General features: G+C 41.4%; 1 long non-coding RNA gene across 1 annotated transcript in view; it reads left to right on the plus strand.

Annotated features, from left to right (window-relative positions):
- The window catches only part of LOC136179833 (uncharacterized), a 38,035-nt gene that overhangs the window by 10,482 nt on the left and 3,021 nt on the right, over positions 1-24,532 (plus strand). Inside the window, exon 2 of the long non-coding RNA XR_010666772.1 lies at positions 9,355-9,421. This is a non-coding gene — a long non-coding RNA (uncharacterized lncRNA). The remainder of the gene's footprint in view (positions 1-9,354; positions 9,422-24,532) is intronic.

Genomic DNA, 24,532 nt, shown 5'->3' on the forward strand with positions numbered 1-24,532 from the left:
GCAGAGGGGGTAAGTACGTGAAGCCCTGCTGCCCCCTCAGGACTCATTGAACCGACTGAGAGCTGTTTCCTTCCCCGACGGACGAGGCTGTAAAGGTGCTTGTTTGTTTATCCCAGCGCCTAACCCTATATGCGTAAAACACACTCGTATGTGTTAATGTACACACATGGAGCGGAGGGGTTGGGGGAGGGGGGGGAGTGTAAAAATAGTGCAAAGCGATGCACATGTCAGACATTATACAAATACACAGTACACAAAAAGCTGCAAAGAAAGGAGGAAGAGGCAGTGGAAACGCACACCACATGCTCTCACATGCATCCATGTGTCGCGCATCACACACACCACATGATCACACGGTCTGTGAGTGGGAGTCTTTGTGTGCTGGGAGCATATAGGAGAGCGGAGGAGTGTGTGTGCTGGAATTCCTGGAGAAGAGGGGAGGCTGCAACAAGGTAGACTGTTGATGCTGCATGTTTTTTTCAGCCAGACAGACACTGTGAGAATGTGCGTGTGTGTGTGTGTGTGTGTGTGTGTGTGTGTGTGTGTGTGCGTGATAGAGAGTGAGAGAGTGTTACTCCTACATGTTTCCATCCAGACAGAGCTACGCATCCATGTGGGAGGGGTTATGAGAACAATGATGGGTTCTCGCTTCTCCCTCCTTGCACACAGTGTGTATGAGCGCATGGGAGCACATGTGTGTGTGTGTGTGTGGGAGTGTGTGAGTATGTGAGTATGTGAGTGTGTGTGTGTGAAAAGCAGTGGACTCTTACATGTGGCTGTGGAACTGAAAGGTAAGCCGTTTTCTTTCTCTTTGTCTCTTTGTGTTAATTGGATCCTTTTAGTGATCATGATGGGATTTGTAATAATTTGAAAGATAAGGATTTCTTCTTCTACGGTCTCTTTTTGTGTCGATATAAAAGTGTTGACTGTGTAAGTGATGTAGGTGAAGTAAACGCTCATTTTTCCCCCCCTTTGGTCGCCTGACCTGCCGTTATCGCCCGCTAACCTTACTCTCACTTTGACCACTTTGTTACTTAGTGTGGCTAAAGAGGGTTTGAATGTATTAAAGAGCTTATTGGCTCATAGTCGCTCCATCATCCACTCCTACCGTTTGTCATGTGTCAGTTTGATTTGTGTGTGTATTGGCTGTGGGCTGCGACAAACCCCTCAGAGATAATGCACCCTCACTCCCAATTTGTCAAAACGGTTTACGACCGGGTTCCCTGAGGATACACCTCTCCATTTTTCATTGTCTTCCCACGCTCGGCTCACACACACACACACACACACACACACACATACACACACACACACACACACAGAAGTAGTGCATATGTATGCATCTCACACAGCGGCGGCAGCATTTCATTTCCATATCAAAGATTGTCTCCAAACCAAAAGAGCTGTAATGGGTGGTAAACTTTCCATTTTAATTTTCCTTGCAGGCTAATATTAGCTTCTGGCTGTGGGTTGAATGACAAGGGGTTGAAGGCGCTGGAAGAGAGGGAAGAAGAAGACGAAGAAGAAGAAGAAGAAGAGGGGGGGGGGGGATAGAGAGGAGGGTAGGAGGTAAAAAAGGTTGTGGAGATGAGGTGAACATATGAAAATGAAAGGAGGAGGGCAGCACACAAAGAAGTCAGGATGAGGGGGGGAAAAGAGGAGGCGAGTCAGTGTGGAGGATTTTCACACGCCTGGTTGCTCCCTGCAGACAGCAACCCACCCCCCCCAAACACACACACACACACACACACACACACACACACACACACACTGACACCACATTTCTGTCCTCCCTCCCCCCAGCCGAGTGTATGGACGGCATGCAGGCAGGCGTAGCGGCCCTTTGTTTGACATATAGCTGCACACAAAGGCATGTGAACCTGAAGTGGCGCACACACACACACACACACACAGGCAGACACACTCTCATCAGGACCACTTCTGATTGGCTTAAACTCGACTTCATACTGATAGTGGGGGAAATACATCAAACAATGCTTTTAGTAATAGTACATTATGTTGATTTAAAAAGGATCTGAATTCATGATTAGAAGATACATTATGGACATGACTCATGATGGCGACGCTGTTCAGAGCAGATGTGCGAGACCTTTGTTTCTCTCATCAGACAAAAGACTCTAGAGAGCACATCAGCTCGCTTTGAGACCCGCTCTTCCTGAGGCGATGTGACTCGTCTGTCGCCCGGGATTCTTGTACAGACAAGAAATGAGTCGTTAGGCTGACGGCACAGTTTTCAACAATTACTCTTTGTCTCCAGCTTTGGTATTCAGAATCTGGAGCGTCTGCTGTCGGTGGGAAAAAAAAAAAAATTTGACGTTTTTTTCCAAATGTATGGGAGAGTAAATGCAGCATTTCAGGCTGCATGTGTTGGCGCTTGCAGAGGTGAAACACAAACAGAAGGATATGTGCAGAATAGGCAAGCACAGAGTCTTCATCTCGGAGTGAAGCAAAGTGTTTTTTTAAATCCAAGCATTTATAGGTCAAATTTAAGCATGCATTGCCAGCTGTGACTGCACCAGCATCCACTCAGGTTTGACAAGACAACTGATAAAGCCCCCCCCCCATTCCCCGTTAAAGCCTTATTCACAGATGCACAAAACGTCTCAACGCTTCCTGAAATTTTTCTGGGTAAGCTGCAATGTGTGAAAGCGATCACTCCGACTTTATCTGGAATTTTTTTTACTGCCAACTCCTGCGTCTGGGTGAGGTCTTGTGATTACCCAGCAGGACATATTCAGGAAAAAAAATCCCGGTATCGGAGGTGATGATGGCGGCGAACTGCTGATTCTGTAACTGGTGCATGAGGGGTGCGATCTTCATGCAGGTAATTACAAAGCTTCATCAGTCAGAATGTTGCAATGTCTGCCATTTCAGCGAGTGCTTTCACACTTGCAAAAAACTCTTTCACTATGTTTTCTGTCCACAGTATTTTCGTTTCCCTTTCCCAGCGCTGTTTTTTTTTATATATTTCGATGGTGTAGAGCTACAGTTTGCATTGATACTAAAGCAAAATTCTCATTACAGCGTCAGCGACTTCCGCAACTTTCTTTTTACGTCTTGCCTTCTTAGCCCGTCATCCAATAGGGTGCATGTGTGAACAGGCAACTCAAGAACATTTAAGGGGGCAGTCTACCTGATATTCTCTAGACATTTTCAGGAGTTCATGTGTGAGAGTAGCTTGTTCAATCTTTTAACGTCATGTACCGTCTCCTGAGAGCCCCACTCCCACCCGACAGCAGCAGTCTCATGAGGTGCATGCGTGAACAAGCAACTCATGAAGATTCCAGGGGGAAGCCTGCAAGACATTTTCTACACATTTTACAGAAGTGCATGTGTGAAACAGCCCATTCCTTAGGGAACGGGACTGTACAGTCTCCTGACTATAATGAGAGATTAACCTCACTTTGACAAAAAAAAGCCATCTTTGTTTTTCATCAGCAAATACTTATTGCTCGTAGAAATCTGAGCACCAACCAAAGAACCAGACTGATAGACAAAGAGGGAGAGAAATATGGCAAGAGGAGAATATCACCCTTTTTTTTTTTTTTTTTGAAAAGGCTTCTTCCATATTTCAGGGGAAACCTTTCAATGAGATGACAAGCTTTCTGCAGGAATCTGTGCTAAATGGATTTCACACCATACTCCACGCAACAGGGGATTTAGGGCGCTGGCGGGCAAGAGAGCAATATCTGCCACCGGAATGTCAGCGCTTTCCAATCCGCCATTTGAACTGCAAAACACTGTGGAAAAAAAACACTGAACAAGACAGTTCATGGCATTAGCCCCGCTTTTGGCATCATGCAATTCAAAAGAGACTGCAGCAGGAAAAAAAATAATAATTGTGAAATGAAAAAAAACAGCATGCAGGTATTTCAACACATTCAAATCTGGAAACGATACAAAATAAAAAGAAAAAAAGACAGCTGGGTTTAAGTGTGGAGATATATACGACGTGTACAGCAATTCTATTTGTGAAAGTCTTTGTGAACATGAGGAAGCCAAATCTTGCATTTTTCAATATGGAAGTTATTACCACGGTGCTTAATCCCACACACTGTGCTCAGCTACTTAGCGAGGAAAAAAAAGAGTCTGTATGTTGAGGGAGGGGGGGGCTTTAATTCCAGCTGAGGATGGCAGGTATGTTAAAACCAGATAAAACGAGACATTAATTGAGTGACAGAGCTCGCTAGTGGGTTTTATTAGAGGTTGTGTGAGTGTGTGTGTGTGTGTGTGTGTGTGCGCGTGCTCTTGGTGAGTCCTCTTCTTCTCCATCTTCTGCTTTTGTCCCTTCTGTGGTCTCATCGTGTGAGGACGGAGGGTTGAGGGTGAGGTGAAGCAGGTGCACGATTTGCTTTCGAGAACATCAGCATAAATGTTTGAAAAGCCTCTTGATCCCGACAGAAACTTGAAATCAGATGGCTTTGAGAAGCAACCGGTGGGGACACAGACTGCGTTTGTCACTTTACTAAAGAAATGATTTCTATCGAGCTCCTCAGATTCCCGCACATTTGAAAAAATCAGCTCAGAAGAGAAGCACAAAAATCTATCGGCGCTGCCTTTCTTTGGAGAGGAATGCGTATAATGCACAGATCGAGCGGTTGCTTTTGTTTGCGAGTCAATACTCAGATGTTCTTGTCAGTTCTGAGTGTTGAAAGCTAACGCTGAGTGCTATTCAAGGCCTTCTGTGTGTGTGTGTGTATGTGTGTGTGTGTGTGTCATGAGCAGCCTCTGTCTGGAGCTTTTAGCAGGGCTGTGAGGACACATTTGCTTTCATTTGAGGTGCAGACTGAGGTAATTTTGAGCGGACCCCGGAGTCCTTGTAGCGCTCATCTTTCTATTCCAATCTCTTTTTTTTCAGGCTGCCCTAATTCCTTACCCTCATTTCTGGTGGAGGAGGTGAGAGATTGTTGGAGCACAGAGTAAAAGAGCATGCAGCCCGACTTCTGCAAAGATGCTTTTGAACGTAATGCCCCTCGAAGTGCTACACGTCAGGCTTTGTGGACTGATCCTACATCAGTAACTTTCACAACCATTAAAGGGTCATTACACCCACATTTATAGCACTTTATTTGAGATATTAAAGAGGGATGCATTGATACTGCACAGTACGACTAAGGGATGATTGCAATTGATGAGATGCAAAATATAATGTGACACTTTCTTAACCAGCAGAGGGCGCTATCTGCTTTAGGCCTATCTTCAATATATCAGTGTGCAATCATTGTAAGAGACTGATAAGCACATGAACAGCGCTATGTTGCAAAGCTGGGTAAACCAAAACATGTTCATAACAGACACTGAGAAGGAGAGATTTTAAAACTCTATCCTCCTAAACCAGTGCAAGAGTGAGAGAGATTATTATGTACAGTGGTGGGTTCAGAAGTTTGGCTGATGATGCTCAACAAGTTAGAGCCACAGTAATGACATCACTTTTCAGAAACGTAGATGAAAACTTATATCAGGTGACAGATGAGAAAATTCTGAGTCTTTAAAAAGATCAATGTCAGAAACACAAGCTGCTCCAGGTTATTTATAACGATTTTCATGATTTGCCCTTTATTTCTTTTTTATGATCTATGGATTTGTTTTTAAATTCTTTGTTTTATAGACATTACCAGTGTCACATTTCTTGAAGAGAAAACATGCATTGTTTATTTAGCAACCATAAAACCTCCAAATCAAGACGTATCACCTATATTTAAAAATAACAAATAAGGAAATTGATTATACACGACCAATCAAAAGTTTGGACACACCGGATTGAAATGCATGTTATCATCTTAAAGATATTTTGATCTAAAGGCTGATGCTTAAATGTTTGAGATGTTTCTTAGAAATGGTGAAGTTGATGCTTACCTATGTGTGCATTTCTTTCCAAAACAAAAAAATAATGTTTTATTTTTTAAAATATCTACTATTATTCTAAAATATGGAAAATACAAAAAAGAGAACCCTTTCTAGTTGCCCTAGATACAGCTTACAGTTATATTATAACAATATAACATTCTGTATTATTGGTCATATTGTTACTGCTGTGTGTCCAAACTTTTGACTGGTAATGTCTATATATGTATTTATATTTTCTTGTCAGAAATTGAAACATAATTTCAGATCTAAAATTTGCTTCATTGTCATTACTCTCTTTAAAAAGAAAAAAATCTTGATTATATAGCTTTGTGAACCCAATATAGTGATACGTATCCCGTGTTTGCAGACTGATTTAAAATGAAGACCCTTCTTTTTTCGTTTCAGTCTTAACTGTCATCATGTTGAAGAGTTGTTAATCACATTGTGTTTTAAATGTGAGGACAACAACAGGGGGCAGCAGCATTCTGACCTCTGTAGATTGTTGTTCACTTGATCCTGTTGAAATGTATATCACACAAAAAAATCACATACATATATTCTATCCTTCTGTAGCCGATTACAGATGAAACCATTAAAACACATTCGTGCGTAAAAAGGAGAATACCTTAGAAAAAAACATGGGTGGAGTGTTTTTTGTAATTTCTGAATGCTTCCACATTCTGAAAAAAAAGTGAATGAATTTAGTCCGATTTGATATTAATTTAATTTTAAAAATGCTCCTGAATGTTGATGTAAAAATAACAATGTTGGCATTTCATTTCTATGGCAGAGTTCTGAGTTTCTGTATTTAGTGACTCTCCTCTTTTTTTGTAGAAGTGAGTCCCTGACTGTGAGTATCGTGGTTTTTTTCATGTAAACAGAGATTTTTTTGGTTGCTGTTGGTTTTGATAAAAATGTCACTTTTCAATGCTGAGAACCAGACGTGAATGGGTGCAGAGAACAGTACATGTCACTGACTAGGAGTGTGAAAATCTCCCTTCATGTTTGTAGTCTTTAAAACGTCACCTTATTCATTCTTTTTGAATAAAAAAGCACCTTATAGAAACAGTGAAGTAATGTGTTATTACATTCAAATCCTTTGCATTCAAAAAGCAATTATTCTGCCTTTGCTGTATTGAAATATTGTTCACGGTTTGTTCATCTGGTTCTATTGTGGAAGTTCTTGTGTCTCCACTTTTTCAATTATTGCAGCCTATAAGCAGACGTTAAGTTGATATTTTGCAAGACAGCAGATATATAATCAGTGGTTTTACAATGCGTTTAAAAATAATGATTTACTGACGGCTTTTTTCATCTGCAACGACTGCGAAACAGACATCTTTTTGATTTGATTCTAAAATGTGACATGAACAGAGGACAGACAAACAGAGCGACGCTAAACAGGACAAAATGTTCAGATCAGGAAATAAAACAACCGAACTGAGTTTTGAAATGAATGCAATAAGGAAATAATACATTGAGAGTATGAACGTGCAAGAATGCAATGAAAGAGAAAAACACAGAGGTATTTTGATATAGTATCACTGTTTCTGTATATCTGTAAGTCTAATGCTTCTGCTGTAATCCTAAAAGCCGAGCACAGGGACAGGGGGATGCAAATTAGCCACAGCTTGAAACTGTATGCATGGCATCTACTTTGTATTTTACATTTGAAGCAGTGGTCACTGCATGTGTCTCTGATAGATAAAAAACAATAAAAAAGGTGATTGCCATTAAAAAGAAGACGAATATAACAGAAGAATTTCTAAAATAACTTTAACTGAAGGTGCTGCTGGAGGCCTCTGTATGTTGCCTCTGAGTCTATTTCTCTGTTCCTCAATATGAATCACCTCGACCCTTTCTGTTTCATGTTTCCAATCCAGAATATAACACTATGTTTACTGTCTGAGGTGTTTTGAGTGAGGATTTGGGGGAAAAAAATGTTTTTAGGAAATCATTTTTTTCTTTTTTTGAGTAATGGATTAAATTGCATGAAAAATATTGCAACTAAGTACAGACAAAGAAAAACAGACGCTAGAGAGAGAGAGAGAGAGAGAGAGAGAGAGAGAGAGAGATGACTGATGGAATACAACACAATGACAGTAATAAAAAAAAATTGTAAAATAATGACAATAATTGCACATACAAAAAAAATGTGTAAGTTACAGACAAAGAGAGAAACACACAGACAGACAGATCATTTTGGACCCCCCTCGAAAAAGAGATGATTCATCTGAAGGGGCTTCCCGTTAGTACATTTACAATGTGTGTATTTTTACCTGCACTATAATTAAAATGAAACTTCAAGAAGAAACATGTTCAACATTAAAATGAAACCTTCACAAAATATAGAATACAACAGGTGCATAAGGATATAAAAAAAATTAGACCTTTGTTATTCAGCTGCACATCAGCAGTTATCTGGGTATAGGGTAAGGTATTGAGTAGAGGTCGTGCAAATTCAAACGTGATTCCACAAAACTTTAAAGGTGTAATTATGCGCATGTAATAATTATTCCAATAAATTTACATTAAAGTGTCTAAAAGCAAAAGCTGTCGTTGTGAAACATGTATGCGCTTTAAGTCCAGAAGTAGATCAGTGTGTCTGCTCATGCATTTATACTTGAAACACCATTGTGCAGTTTTACAACATCACCTCTGACGGTTGGCATTGTGGATTGATATTAGAGGCTCTCTTGGTTTAATAACCTGAATAAGAACGACACTGAGTCCATCCTGTGTGCATTTATCTCCTCTGACACCCCCGACTACCTCTCACTGCCTCATCACTCCGACACAACATTCAGATTCCATTTAGTGTCCTTTGCGCTTAAATCGATAATCGCCCGCTTGTCACGCTGTTACACACCAACAACCTCTGCCGCCATTGGTCCAGAGGCAGCAGCCGCTTTCTCCCCCGAGCCAATCAATGTTGATAATCATAGCTGGGGATGTAGACGGCGAGCTGCGAGCCGTATGGCTGCATGATTAATGAGCTTATTACCGACACAGAGTGGGCCTCATCACAGCCACGCCGCCTGGGAGAGAGACAAAGTCGATAGGGAGGCGCAGATGGACTATGGACAAGACACACACACACACACACACACACACACACACACACACACACACACACACACACACACACACACACACACACACACACACACACACACACACACACAAACACACAAACAGACACAGAGGAAATAAATGTACAAACAACCCCAATCTTACACGAATGCAAAAACACAAACACAAGCACCAATTTGTGATTTATTGCGCTGAATTTTCAAAAGCCACATGTGTGTGTGTGTATGTGTGTGTGTGTGTGTGTGTGTGTGTGTGTGTGTGTGTGTGTGTGTGTGTGTGTGTGTGTGTTTGTGTGAGGAGTCACAGTCCACCCTGTGATCCACTGGACCTCCGTTATTATTCTTAAAGGAAAAACCAAATTAATTACATTGACATTTGCTTTCTTCCCCGCAGGCCGTCCGTCAGCTGTTATCTGGAGAGAAGATAAGTTTTCTACCTGCAGCCTGGAATCAGCTGAACGGTAAGAACGGCTGAAAATGAAACTGTTTACCGCCCTCTCTGCTGCCTGTTTACTCCAACAGTGTGGAGATAAAGGTCAGCTTCGTTTAGGTTTGATTGCGCTGATTTGATCGGATTAAATTGTGTTCGTTCCGCAGTTTGCAAATTGTATTAAGAAGTGAAGCCTTTACAGGCCAATTTTCATCTTGTTAGTCACATGAGGAATGAGAAATAACCTTTCTTTTTAAAACAGCATTGAGCATTGGAACGAGGGCTGGGAAATATATCGAGTTTTTAAAATATATTGATATATTTTCAAACTAGACATAGGGTAAGACAATATCGTTCATATCGATATAGTTTATGTTGCATTAAAATAACGTTATAGAGGTGCCAGTTTAACTTTTTCTCATCTCACTGATGATGACTTTTTAATTTTATAATATTACTTTTAAAATGCACAAACAGGTAGTTTTCACTGTTAATAAAAGACATATGGACATATATATATATATATATATCATATAAGCCATATATATCGCCCGTTCAGCTAAACAATATTGAGATATATTTTTGGTCCATATCGCGCAGCCCTATTTGGAACCATTGCAAAGCAGAAGAAAAAAGTCACATTTATAAACATTTACTCATAAAATATTCTAGATCGCAAGTACAATTTGAGGAAAGATCAAAATATGATTAATTTGTCACTTTTCAAAATGAACAAAAGCATTTATTATGATAGTTCACAATCTTTATGTTACAATACCTTTATCATTCTAAATGTACGACTCTGTATTGTCTCGCAGATAGCAAGTGCTCCCTTCAGAGTGGAGGTGTCTATATACATGTCTATATACTTTCTTTTATACATTTTAATTTAAAACTCTCTTTTTGTATAAGACTGTTCGCTTTCCCATCAGACTTCTTGCCTGTTATCTTTATCAAGTTCTCAATCAGGTCAAAGTCGCTCTCTCCTTCCCTCCCTGTTTACTCTCAGCATAAAGCCGCCTGTTTGTTCAGTCAGGGCTGGTTTCCGACTGATAATTACGAGGCCTCGTGGCCCGCAGAGTCAGGAAGCAGTTGGGTGACTTTGTGTCCTGGAAACTCACATGACTCAGCCTGAACACAGCATGACAGCCATTTAATGGTCACTCTGTTATTTCGAGTTGGCTCTTTGTTGTCAGTAAGTAAAACTAACAAGCGACCTTTGGGAGACTCGAGGAGAAATGTGGGAAAAAAATGTTTTATAAATCGTGTCCTAAAGTAAACCTTTTCAATTCATTCATCAAAAAAGATGCAGGTTTATTTTAGTCTCTGGTAATTCTTGGTTTGTTTTTCTACAAAGCCATGTCATTTGGTTAACATGAAGAGAAAAGGAGAGTTTTTCACTCTGTTTTGTTGATGCAATCTATGAGTATGTTATCAACCCAAAGCTGTCAAATATTCTTAAGGTAGACTTCTGATGTAGTGCTGAAGCAAGGTGAAGGAGTATGAAGAACATCAAGATATGTTACAAGAGGAATGACTGTGGCTACTGAGACCATCCAACCTGCAACAGCTGAAAATGATTAAGATTAGGAAAATCAGGCGGCAAATTCAGAAACAAAACACGTTCAAAAACAACAGAGAACCAAACATGCTGCCAAAAAGCTGGAAGAACATTAAATATCAAACGTGCTGCAAATACACAACAGACACAATTTTAAGTCAGTCGAGCTCAATCCCAACAACAAACGACCTGTCAGCTGGAGGTCTGCAGCTGTTTCCTGCCGATGTTTCTCTCATTTGTCGTGATAGGAGATGAAGACAGGTGTGGCTGCCGCCGCTACAGCGCGACCAGCATGGCTTTCTCACTTCTGTGTCCACATCACGCGGCATGTTGCCATGGAGATTTCAGTAGAGGTCAACCTTTTGGTGCAGACGGGAGTGAGAACCTGTTTGACATGAGTTGTTGTGCCTCTTTATGGAACTACAAGCTTTACTCCAAGACTTACTAACATCACTACACATGAACCACTGTAGTTTAATCCAAAATTTAGGGTGACTAAACCCTAAATGGCACATCACAGAGACAATGTTTGTAGGACTGCTGAGCATTCATAGATGATCTTACTTGATAACTACATTAATTACATTATTCAACCGGCGTTCCCAACATTCACCCAAAGAAGAATTGATTGCACTTTATCAATGGCAAGCAATGGCTTTTCAAAGTACAGCATTTCAGGTATTTCTGGGAAACTGTTTGACAAGTGTTAGCTCATGGTCTGCTGAAATGCAGTGAATCAGTTCTGAGACATTTGCAGTGAAGCTGTAGTTTTCAGGTAATCATTAGCAGGGTGTAGCTAACGGACGGACAGGTGGATTGCTAAACTTCAGTCACAGATGATTATTGACTAAAGCTTTGTGTTTCACAGCATTTGTTGTTTTTCTCCTTTTCCCTGTCACAAATTACAAAGCCCCTTACAGGGAATTTGTACGCTGTTGACAAGTAAATCAGAGGGAATTACGGGGTCTTTACAGCTGGCATCAAATGGACACTCGAGCAACTGCAGGGTTATGTGTTGCACTTAAGCATTGGCTTCACTTTTCAACACTGGTTGCTGTTTGCTTCAGGGCTTTTTTTAAACCTGATTGCAGGCCTGGGTAATAATGGCACACGCACCAAAAGCACCATGACGACACGCTGTGTGATTTGGAGAGAAAACAAGCGAGCCAGGTTGGTTGAATTACGGCACGCCGCAGAAATGCCTGTCTTCCCCTTTCCTATACCGAGGCAGATATGAGAGGAACTTATAGGCAGAAAATATCTCCTCTGACTTCAACTTTCATCCGTTGGAGTTATTAAAATCAACTTTATGAACAAGCGTCAAAGCTCGGTCCCAACATCCCATATTGTACAGTGTGAGCACTCAGATCGTACTTGACAATTAGAACATCACATAATTCATTGGCTTTGCTTATAAGTTGAACGCGATTCACTCGAGCAGTGTGAGATGATATTCCACGATAAGACGTTTACACAAGTGTATACCCAGCCAACAGGAAATCAATGTTTTTTAAAAAAAATGTCTAGACAGAAACATCCAATAGAGGTTTTTACTGATATGTCACATTTTATTAGAATAATTTATTTTCATTGGCTTCAATCCATTCTGAGCATGTTGTGGCCTTTAAATGGCAGACATATAAACGACTTTCCTGACGAGCTTTCTGCTGCCCTTCAAATTAAGGATGTCACTTTCAAAAAGCAAACCTGAATCCTGACTTCACATCTTACGTCCTGTTGACAACGACTGTGACCTACTAAACAGAAGATTTTCTTTAGTCCTCGCCTAGACTGTACCAAATTCAATTTCCCAGCCAGCTGAGTTACACAGCCTAAGCATGTCAGGCCGCACAGAGGCTGAGGCCGGGCCTGTCCAATCGACAAGTCCTGCCTACTGGAACTGTTCTCCTTCCTACTCTCTCTTACATCACACACACACACACACATACTCACACAGGAGTCCTTCGGGAGCTTGGCAGACATCCTACTCAGTTAAGAAGAGGCAATAAGCAAACTGTCGGCCACACAAGGAACGCCATACTAACCTTGTTTTTTTTTGTGTTGCCAGTAATCCTGCGCTTATCCCTAAAAGTTCTCCTTTCATTGGCAAAATATCCCCTAAAAACCCCAACAACAAACTTGTTTAAAAAAACACTTTGAGATAAAGCTCTTGTGTCTGAGAGTGTTTTAATTAGTTTTGAGTTCTGGGTTTCATTCAATCTGATAATCCCTTCCTCTATACCTGCACCTGCTTCGTAGCCACGAGTCGCCGTATTCAATTTGCATTTACCCGTCTTGAAGTATTTAACAAATGACATAATTGCATAAATGCATCAATATAATTGTAGTTATGCAATTCACACACATGCGGCTCCTTGCTGGATTAATCATTTAATCACCCTCTGACTTCATTTCTCTGCCATCATTTTCACATTAGGATTAATATAACAAGAGCTTTCTCCTTCACCTGGCTCCATCAGCTAAGCTATATTTCACTCTTATTACAGATGCTATCATTTAATGTGGCCTGGAAATGACTCCAGCCACGGCACAGCCTTAAGGTAACTACCTCCGATTTAAATTATTCCGCGCAAAGGATTATAAAAGGCGATACACATTTAGGGACGTGGATCCTCGGAGTTCACGGGAAGCTAATTAGGAAAAAGTAACAATTTAATAGGCTGCGGTAATTTGGCACCACTGGCTCTGCGGATGACGACTCAGTTTTTGGGGTTTTTTTTGCTCGTACACACGCGGGAAATCTTTAGAATCGCCTGTGAAGGCAGGAGAGATTATTTCAGAGCTGTCAGTCATGGCTGGATATTATATACCTTAAACTTTGTATGTGTGTGTGCAACGTCGATAGTCTCTCTTTTCTCCCTTCAAATTCAAATTGCCTCATTCTTCCTGAAACCCTTCATCCGTCTTGCTACTTGCATCCCTAAGTCTTCTTTCCTTTCACTCTCTCTCTCTCTCTCTCTCTCTCTCTCTCTCGCTCTCTCTCTCTCTCTCTGTATGGATGGCAGCTGGTTCAGTGGTGCTGCAGAGTGCCACGCCTGCCAAACATCCAGTCTAAAAAAGCAAACCAATGTAGAGTCCCCACTTCTCTCTCTCTCTCTCTCTCTCTCTCTCTCTCCTGCAGCTGTGATACAGTAGCTCCCCCATCATGTACTTATCAGCGGCTCTATGGCCTCGCCTTGTCGTTTGTTTAAATGCCACTCCGTAATAGCGTTCCTGGGATTTGTTGGCACAAGTCGCAGTAAAGATGCTTCGCTTTAATAAATACTGGGCAGAATGATGTAAGAGGAAAACATGAGACAAGAACATTATGTTTTATTTTAAAGTGGATCAGTGATTAAAAACGTCATCAATCAAATTTTATTTTTAGGACTCTCCCTTTCAGAGAAATTGGATTGTAGTTCAAAGTGCTTTACAATGTAGTGGAAAAACATTACCGAAGAACATCTCTAAATACTCTCTGACTTCCTGCCTGAGGCTCTTAGCGTCAAGCTCATTGGTTCCTCTTGAAGTCATGAATATAGTTCAATTTTAGGCGCTGTAAATATCTCTGGGAATTGTAGTTTTTTTTTTAGTTAGTTTATGGAACTCAGACTGCTTCATATAGTGCAGGGTGGTCTAATTGATAGAAATGCAATGGATCAAATAACCACCACTTCAGTCATTTATTGTGACCTGCATGATTCTTGTTCAGTGGCTGGTTCACAGTATGACAGGCTGCTGCCCCTCTAGTGTCAGCTTTGCACGCACAACACTTCAAACATTTTACAATGAATTTAGTCAAATGAAAGCTAGCTTAATATTTTAGTTTGGTTTGAATCAGAATTAACAGAGGTAAGCTAAGTTAATGAATAAACATTTTGTAGAAAGTGTAAGTTACACAATTTTCAAAAAGCCAACATCTTAGAGTTTTTGACCGGTTATGAAACAGATTGAAATTCATACTAAAACTGACGGAGGTAAACAACTGAAAGATCATTGGATACACACACACACATTACTTACTGCAGGGGTTCTCAAACTTTTTAGGTCCTGACCCCCCAAAATTAGGATGGCAGAGAATTGGAACTCCCATTGTTGCTGAGGTGGTTAAAGGCCTGTTACGCAGTGCAGAGCCACACACACACACACACACACACACACACACACACACACACACACACACACACTAAAAGGCCTATCCAAACACAGGTAACACAAAAGAATACAAAAGCCTGAAAAAAATCATATAATTATTTTTGCGCAGTAATTAATTGTAAGAAAGGTTGAAAGCAGAACAGAAGTAAATTCCGAAAAGAAGCAATCGACTTTAGCAGTGCACGGACATAAATAAAGTAATAAACACACAGGTGTGTACATCCTTATGTGTAACAGAGAAGCAGACACCTACATTGTTGGCGTCATGTGCACACTTACAAATATTTTGACACAATAATTATATTTTATTTCAGTTAATGACGTGTTTTTTTTTACAATATTGGGTAAAATATTACATTTTTCATAATTTCAAATGTCCATCATGTTTTGTTTTCTTGGAAGGAACCCCGGCCAGCCCTCTATGGGGCTTGGGACACCCTGGGTAGTTCTGGGGTGTCGCCCTGGGATGGACCCTCCACTTTTGGAACCACTTACTTGTTGTATAAGGATAGGTGTTGGTTTGTGTCTTTTAACAACATTTATTTACAGTCATAAAAAACAATCTAAATATCATCTTCGAGGCAAAGTTTGGTGTGTGCGTAAATGTACCTCCAGTTGTTCAGTACGCGTTGCAGCCCCCTCGGAGCCTCAGAGACGGTGAGAGCAGCCCATGCAGAGCGACAGACACAGACCAGTGGCTTCTTCTAATGAGCAGACTGTTAGTGGTCTGCCGTGGGGACCCTGCTTCAGGGCCGCCACACTCTGCAAGATTTCATGAACTAATTAAGCACAAAAGTTGCCGTCTTAGATGAGAAGATATCTGAGGTCTGTAACAAAGTCTGAGAAAACTACAGGGAGCAGAAAACTATAAGAGTAATAATATGGAATACTTCATCCTGATTAGCTTTCTCGTTCAGAGCCGGGAAGAAGTTTCTTCAAGTTAAGACGTGAATGTTTAGGAGTGATTGGGAGACAATGTTACATTTATCCTTCCTGATGGACCGGGAGATACTGTCAGCTCCACTTTATTCAATCTTTTTCTACCACAAACATGGGTGGAGAGAAGTTATCGATCAGCAGATCAGCAGAGCAGGTGGAGGTGGTAGAGAGGGAGTGGTTAAGTTGAATGAATGTGTGAGAGAATTGAATTTAGTCTTCCTGCTTGAGCTTACGCTGAGCTCCACGTGGAGTTTTAAATATCATGTATTTGTTGAATTCATGTCAACCAAGAATTGAGTTCTGCATTTCCATATTATCTGTACAACACATGAATACATTTATCACTTGTCAAAAATCAGACGCATGTAGAGCTGTATGGGTGTTGAAAAATGTTTTAAAAACTGTTGAAAAAAAAGAATCCCTCTGATGCTCTCCAGTGCGAGGAAGCCACTTAGACCCTGTTGATGAAGTCCGAGGCACTCTATGCATAAAAAGCCTTTAGTACATGAGGGCCACAGATTATTAAAACATGCCAACATGTTTCAGTCATTCAGCCATCAGGGCAGGAACAAAATGGCCACCAAGCTACTTCCTTAGATTTACAACCAGTCACATGATCAGCAGTAGTCACATGATTTAGTAAAAAGGTACATTTAACACCTATTTCAGTCTTCTCTGCATAGAAGAATACTTGATATGTCTTTAATATTTGATTTAATTAAATAGAAGTGATGAGCATCATTTATGATTAAGAAATAAAACATTAGTGGTGATGATAAAAAGAGAGTTTGCAGATCATTACAGAAGAAGTTTCAGTGTGAACGTCACAAAAAAGAATCCTGAAATTAAATTGCCCCTGAAGAAGAGTATTTGTGCCCTTGTTATGATAGGACACAGAGTAGGAAACAGGGGAGAGAGAGTGGGAAAAGACATGTGGGAAAGGAGCCACATGCCGGACTTGAACCAGGGCCTCTCGCTCGTTGGACTATAGCCTCCTAAATGGGGCACGGCCTAACCACTGGGCCATCTGCGGCCCTATAAGTTTTAGGGCTTTTTACCGTTAATATTTAGACATGACTGTGGATAGAATAGGGAACTAGGAGAGAGAGAGAGGGAGGTAGAAGGTCGGAATTAAACCCCGGGCAGCACACTTGGAGGATTGCAGCCTCTGTACATGTGACGCGGCCTAACCCTTAGGCCGTCAGTGCCCTGTGAAAAGTCATGTTGTTATATAGACAAACGGCCCATGTGAGTGTTGTACTGCTGTGACTATTTTCAAAAGATGTGTCAATCATCTTTAAGCTACATATACAGGCCGATGACATGATGTTTAATATCACCCACAGAATAGAAAACATGTCCATTGTAATTTGCACAGGTACAAAAAGAAAATCTAAGAAAAGCAGCCAAATAAACGTACATGTCGATGGCTGAAATATGTAAGGAGACATTTGACAATAAGAGAAATGTGTCTTTGATCGGAGGATTCTGTTGAGATTTTTCACTCCTGAAGCTTTTCAACATTTTACCACTCTTCTCTTATCGCACTCATTCTCCAAAGCTGTTACATCACATGACGTTATTGCACTGCTTTCGCCAATACTTATTATTGCACATTGTTATTGCACTGCGAGGTAGTTATCTGTCTATTGAGTAGGTGAGGCGGAGGGGGGGGGGGGAGTGTTTTATGAGTCTCACAGCGGTTGCAGAGAAGCTGGTGTGGAAGTGGATCTTTAGCTTCAGAAAAGGATTTAGTAACTATAAAGCTGTCATATACTGTAGTGAAGTGGAACCCCGAGTCAGCTGTCTCTCAACAGGAAGGTCGAGGGTTCGACCCCCGGCTCTTGCATGTCCGATGTGTCCTTGGGCAAAACACTTAATCCCAAATTGCTCCTGCTGCTTCGTCAGCGGTGTGTGAATATGAAATAATAACACTGATGGACACTTTACACAGCAGCCTCTTCCATCAGTGTGTAAAAGCTCTTTGAGAAGTTAAAAACTAGAAAATAACTAAACAAGTCCATTCACCATCTAAGCAGACAAACATCTTTACATTTTATTTTAAGCCATTTTCCTTTGAAAACGGACAAAATTTCAATTTTTCAATTTTCTTGAGATCCTGAGTCATATAAGTTGTTATCTCAGGATAACAAACACATGTCTGGAGATCTCAGGAAAACGGCTGAAATGAAGTCGTTATCATGGGGAAACCAGCGATGCTCTCACAAATAATGAGATAAAGAGGTTGAGATCTCAAAGAAAAAAACAACAAAATGTACAAATTTTCATTGGAATGGAGGTTACAAAAAAAAGCTCTTGATGCATGTCTGCTTCGGGCTTCTGTAGTTAAGGAATCAGTGCCTCTGAAATAAATTGTGTTGATCACTTTAGGCGAGGTTTTTTTTTCCAAATTTTAGTAATTTGAATGTTTTTTGAATGTGGACTCCAGGAAGAACAGCTGCGCTCTAATGTACTGGGGAACAAATAAACAAATTCATTCACCTGTTAGGTGTTTTGGATTTTGCGTTTTCCAGGATTAAAAAAAAAAATGCAATAATGTATCGCCTCACTCATCCCTAAATCAGCACACAGCTGTGACTTAACGCTGACCGCTTCTTTAAACCGCACGTCTCCATGCGGCTCTTTGCTCTGGGAATCCACAGAGAAGTTGGATTGGCAGCCGGGCTGCTGTCAGCATCATCTCTTGTCACCTGTCCTGCTCGGCAGCCAGCTGCTCCTCCTACGATAAGACTCCGGTTTATTCTGGTTGCTGAAAATCCTTCACTCAATCTGGCTGCCCGCCGATCGCTGAGCAGCCCATATCCCTCACTGTCAGTCTAAGGGCCGAGGCTGAACGAGCCTGTTTGTAAACCTTTTTAACTGCTTTTTTTTTTTAATTTAATTTTTCGCACAGCAGCTGTGAAATAGCTTCAATTTCGACTCTGCCTAGTCTGATTTAGTTTGTCAGAGTTATAAAAATAAGCTGCATGTGAGTCAGGAATGAAAATAAAACTTCCAAACATCTGCACAAGGAGTGAAAATATGGTGGCAAACTTACATCAAAAGGCTGGTGATTCTATTCAAACATACATTTAATTTACATTCTTGTAGAAGAATGTGACCTAATGAACGACTCGACTGCAGCATCCCCTGCCGCTCTCCTCATTTCTCAGAAGTGTCAGCCACCTTCATCTCCTCATCTTCCGCCTCCTCCTTACAAAGTGAACGATGGCAAATCAATGATTGCCGTCGTCAGGCGTCGTCTGAATGACTGATCTGAATAAAATAGACCAGACTCCATTAGGGAAACAAAAAAGCTTGCTTTTATCCGGCAGGCAGGCGGACTCTATTTCTCTGCTGTCTCTTTCGTTCCCACCCTCTGTGTGTTAGTGCAGAGTAAGCACAGCTGTCTGAAAGCAGCGTGAAGGATGGACGGCTCCAACAGAAGAGGGGGGGGGGGGGGGAGGTGGAGATGGGGGGGGGGGGACCCGAGGGAGAGCTGTGTTAACTGGGTGTGGCGTGGCCTGCTTTTTTGGCTGCACTGACAGAAGCTGTGGCCAAGCCGCAGCGCTGCCACTAAGCATCTGGCTGCCGGCCATAAAGTCAAAAGCCTGTCGAAAAAACAACCGAGCCAGCGACACAGATTTTCTTTTTTTTTGTACCATTTATTTTTTTACTACCTACAGTCTGCAGCCTCCACAGGTGAAACATATTTTACATTTGGTTAAGCAGTGGTGGAGTGAATCCTTTAAATCTTCTCCAGCAATACATTAAAAGGTATAATAAATCCACATTCTGCACACTTTGAAGTCCTGAAACACCTTCAGCCAAATGTGCTCAAAGAATCACAAGGTGACTTTGGGGACTTCTTTAGTTAGAATGTCAGATCTTTTTAGTGTATTGCATTGCTGCAAATGTTTGCCCTTCAAAATATACTGAAAATAAAAGAACACAGTTGTGTTTGTACTTAAAATACCCAAATATGCACACAGCTAAGTTAATGTCACCACCTTTATCAGTAACTGTGAACTTTCCTGTTGCTTTTAGGGAATCCAGAATATAAATTAGACAGGTTTATAAAGATGCAGTCTGTTTAGGGTCTCCCAGCGGGAATAAAGGTTCAAACTGACTTCCTGTGTAAGAAAGTCCACAACATGCAGTTCCTCTGCAGCTCTTTCTAGAACCATCTCTTCTTGCAATGCGCAGTTTTTACAATCCTGCTAGCTGCTGGTAGTGCTCTCCTCCTACGGGAGCATTTCTATTTCTTGCACTCAGATTTTTCCAATAATAACCGCTGGCCATTTCAAAAGAAATAACACAGTTAGCATTTTGTCATCTCATAATTATTAAGAGGTTTGCAGAGGCATACATGTTAGTGCTGCTCCGGTCATGTGTGTGTGTGTGTGTGTGTGTGTGTGTGTGTGTGTGTGTGTGTGTGTGTGTGTGTGTGTGGCATGGAGAACCTCATCCAGGTGAGCAAAGACATCCTTCCTGACTCAAATGGTTCCTGGTTTTTAGGCTTCTGAGAGATTTGTAGACCAGGAAAAAAAAATCATAAAATCCCTGCAGCTCAGGAGCAAAAGTGGGCAGATATTTTAGGATGGGTCGGCTGTGTGAGGCAGGCGAGGCGAAGGCCTTTAAGATGATGAAGGCATTCAGTCCGATTTTTAAAGAAACAACACAGACTGAAATAAGCATTTCAAGATGTGCATGTTTTTTTCCGTAAATACACATTCTGCAGGATATTTGCAGGTTTCATGTGAGCAGCTGAAGACAAACCCTACTGAGTTGTAGGAGCATCAAACGCAATGAAAATCAATGAAAGCTGCAGGAAAGCTTCTAGCTTAAACCCTTGACTGCTCTCGCCCTTCCTAAAACTGAAACATTACTTCACATAACTCACTTTATCATGAGCCCCTCTCTCTCTTTTTCTACTCTCACACACACACACACACAAACACACCGCCTGCTCCAGCGAATAATCCCCCAGGCTAGTTTTTGATTCTTACTTAAATCTTTGTGCTCGTTCCCGGAGTAAAAAAACTCCCAAACCCTTGGCTCTGAAACGAGCTAAATTGTGAGGTGCTGGTTGCTTGAAGGTTTTTTTTCCTTTTTTCCCCTCACATTTTGCTCCTCTTGTCCTCCGTCCTCACCGAAGTGTTTCTATCCATTATGCACAGTGACAGTCTTTGTCTGAAGGACACTGGAGTTCTGCAAAAGAGGGTTCCGCTGGGCCGGCACCAGACGTTCAATTGAATTCTCCAAAAAGAACTTTTCTTTTGGCACAAAAAGCCCCTCATGTGGGCTTTGTGGCAATTAGATTGAGCAGAAAGGCCAAACGACCTGATAAAAAAAGGGATTAGGAGAAGAGTGTTTGCCGGGATATTATGTTGAGTGTGACGCGGCAGCGTGTGGAGGAATTAGCAGAGGCCTGACCCTCCCAGGAACAGTCAGATGGAAGGACAAACTGATTATTAATGGAGGGGTCGAGGCTCCGCTTTGAAACCCTATTTCAAATCAAAGCTGGGGAACATCGTGAACGCCGGTTCAGCCGAGCAGCATGAGTGGTACAGTAAACTACGTAACTCACCTACAGAGCAGCAATCTCACTTCATTACACAACTGTGAAGCCCTGGAGTTTAAACTGACACTGTTTATTTAACTTAAACTGCAGAATTGTTTGCACCTGTGTGAACTCACAGAGGTCACAGACGATTGAAAAGACAACCAGAGGGACGTCTGGAATGCCCAAATTAAAATCTCAAAAATGATTGTGCACTGGTCCTGCAGGGGAGATTTATTGTTGGGCTATTTATGACTTTATCGTAGAGATAGGACAGTGGATAGTGTCAGAAATCGGAGAGAGAGAGAGAGAGAGAGAGAGAGTGGGGAATGATACACGGGAAAGGAGCCACAGGTTGGACTCGAACCAAGGCTGCCTGCTTGGAGGAACACTGCCTCTGTACATGACCCCCGACTCTGAGGGATTTGAACTTTTGGTGAATGAGGCCCAATAATTTCAGATTTAAGTTTCAATTCAAGGGTACTCGGGCCTTTTTCCTGCCAGCACCATAATGACATTTCACCCGCGTGAAATTATTTGAAAAAAGTGTGGAAGAGCTGATGTGTGAATGTAGCAGGAAAGACATTCACACCAAAAAAAATTGCATGTGAGAGTGCGGGAGGGGGTGGTGACTTTTACTGTACATCCTGCAGCCAGTGCATGACTATGAACTGTATGCACAGTGCCATCACACTGCTGTGAACAGGCAAGTCAGGAGGATTTCAAGGATCTTGCCTAAAACTCAATATTCAGGAGTGCATGTTTGAAAAAGGATAAGGAGCAACTTAAGTGCATCTTTTTTTTTCTTTCATCCTGTGGTGCTACCTTGGTTTTCCCTAATCCTGCATTTTTAGTCACCGAAAGGATGTTTGATGAGCCTTTAAAACTCCAGTGAGGAGTTGAAGTTGGTTATGAAGCTGAAATTAACAGGGATGCCTATTCATGACTATAGACTACAGCGACCATATTGTATTGTATTGCATATTTTTTCTCAGTTGTATTTTTAGTGCTCGTAACCAATACAGGCTAGTTGTCAGACAGACACAGCTCGCTGGAGACAGAGCCTTTGTCACATTTCACACAGCAGAAACCCACAATAAGTAAGACATCTGACTGTTAAAAGAAAGAAGGATGCAATTTTTATTTTTGTCAGAAGAACAACACATGACAGGACAAAGTCAGGAAAGAGGAGAGGTTAAACAGGTCGGTCCAGAGGGGGTGACACAATCAAAAGAGTTCCTCACAGGAGCTTGAAAATACAAGACTGCAAAATGCGAGACCATTTTTGGGTCTGTTTGTGTTTGTTTGATTGGACAGCTGTAGAGAGACAGGACATGATGGGAAGAGAGAGTGGGGAGACATGCAGCAAAGAGCCGAGAATAGATCCGAACTCAAGGCCGATGCAATGAAGACCCAAGCCTCTGCACATGGGGTGCCCAACACAACCACTCGCTCATAAAAACTTACAATCTATTATCTAGATTTTTACCTGTGGAAAATTCTCAATCCATGACTTTTATTGGTTATTAAAGACTGCTTCTACTCCTGCTACCTTTTCTTCCTTTAATCTTTTCTAGTTACTAAAAAGATGATCTGTACTTTAAATGTGAATTGTTTTAAAAATGTATATTTTACTTCAGTCTGTTTGTGTCTGTAATTCTTCTTTATGAATGCTTTAGTTTTTAGTTTTAGTGTACATACCAGTCAGTGAAGTGTAAATAAGATATATTTAAGATGTGATGTTATTGCAAAGACAAACAAGATGATTTTTTTTTTGAGTAAACCTCCTTAATGGTGTCATGATGATTGTTTTAACACACAGCCGGCTGCTTCAAGGTGGATTAAGACTCCGCTGCTGAGAAACCAGAGTTATTCTGAGCTCCATCACGGCCCTGTCCTCGATACCAAAGCACTTTATAAATAGGCAAACCAAATGGAGCACTGTAACATCTGAGGACTGTCTTGTGTTTCAATAAGCAGCCGTCACACTGAGGGGTTTGTGAGCGGCATGGCTGACGATGATCACTCGCTGCGTGTGGGGTAATAATGTCTGTGTTTCCTGTGATCTAAGAGGCCTTTCTGTTTCGAAACCCTCATCTTCAAACACTGCATTCACTTCAACTCACTTTTACACCTTTAACCCTTTCATGTGTGGCCTCCACCACACTGCACAGACATTTTTTTTAACCATTTAATATGTAGTACAGCATCCCAACCACCAGGAGCAAGAGCTGCAAAGCTTTGTCTCCAAGTCTATTTCATATTTACATCAAAAAAATAACATCCTAACTCAGGGCTGCTCCTGGACAAAGGTGGGGCCCCCAGCAGATTTTTTTCTGAGGCCCTCTGCAACCCAGAGCGGGCAAATAGCAAAAGATTCAAAAGATATATTAAATGCTAAAATGCCTCGCCAAATACACTCAGGCAACTGTGTAATAAACCTGGATGTGAGACCCAGTTTGAGTCTATAGGCCTGAAATTCAGGTTAAATGGATTGCGGCCGCTAATAGCTCCAAACATTGCGCATCATTAGCTCCCACTATCTGCTCGGTCTCAAGGTCTAATTCACAAAGCATGTAGAGCCAATCATATTCAGGCATAAAAAAACGCCCCGAATAGAAACCCTGCTTTGTGCAGTTTGCTCTTGTTTTGTGTCTGAGTGTGAAGAAAAGCCGTCTGCACCGTTACTCTGCGTGGAGATGAGCTCTCATGCTGATGGAGATGTTTTGTCCACATGAGCTAGGAGGGGTGGTGGGGGGGGGGGGGGGGGGGGGGGGACTTATTTTCAGGCCCGGTTTTTATTTTGATTCCAGACTTGAAAATTATAAAATAAGTTTCACTGTTTAGAAAAAAAAAAAGCTTCCTCTCTGAATGGAGGCAGCTGGTGTTTTGTGGATTGCACGCTTTCTTTTTCCCTCATTAGC

Source organism: Labrus bergylta, chromosome 8 (assembly GCF_963930695.1).
Source record: "Labrus bergylta chromosome 8, fLabBer1.1, whole genome shotgun sequence".
Taxonomy (NCBI): Eukaryota; Metazoa; Chordata; class Actinopteri; order Labriformes; family Labridae; genus Labrus; species Labrus bergylta.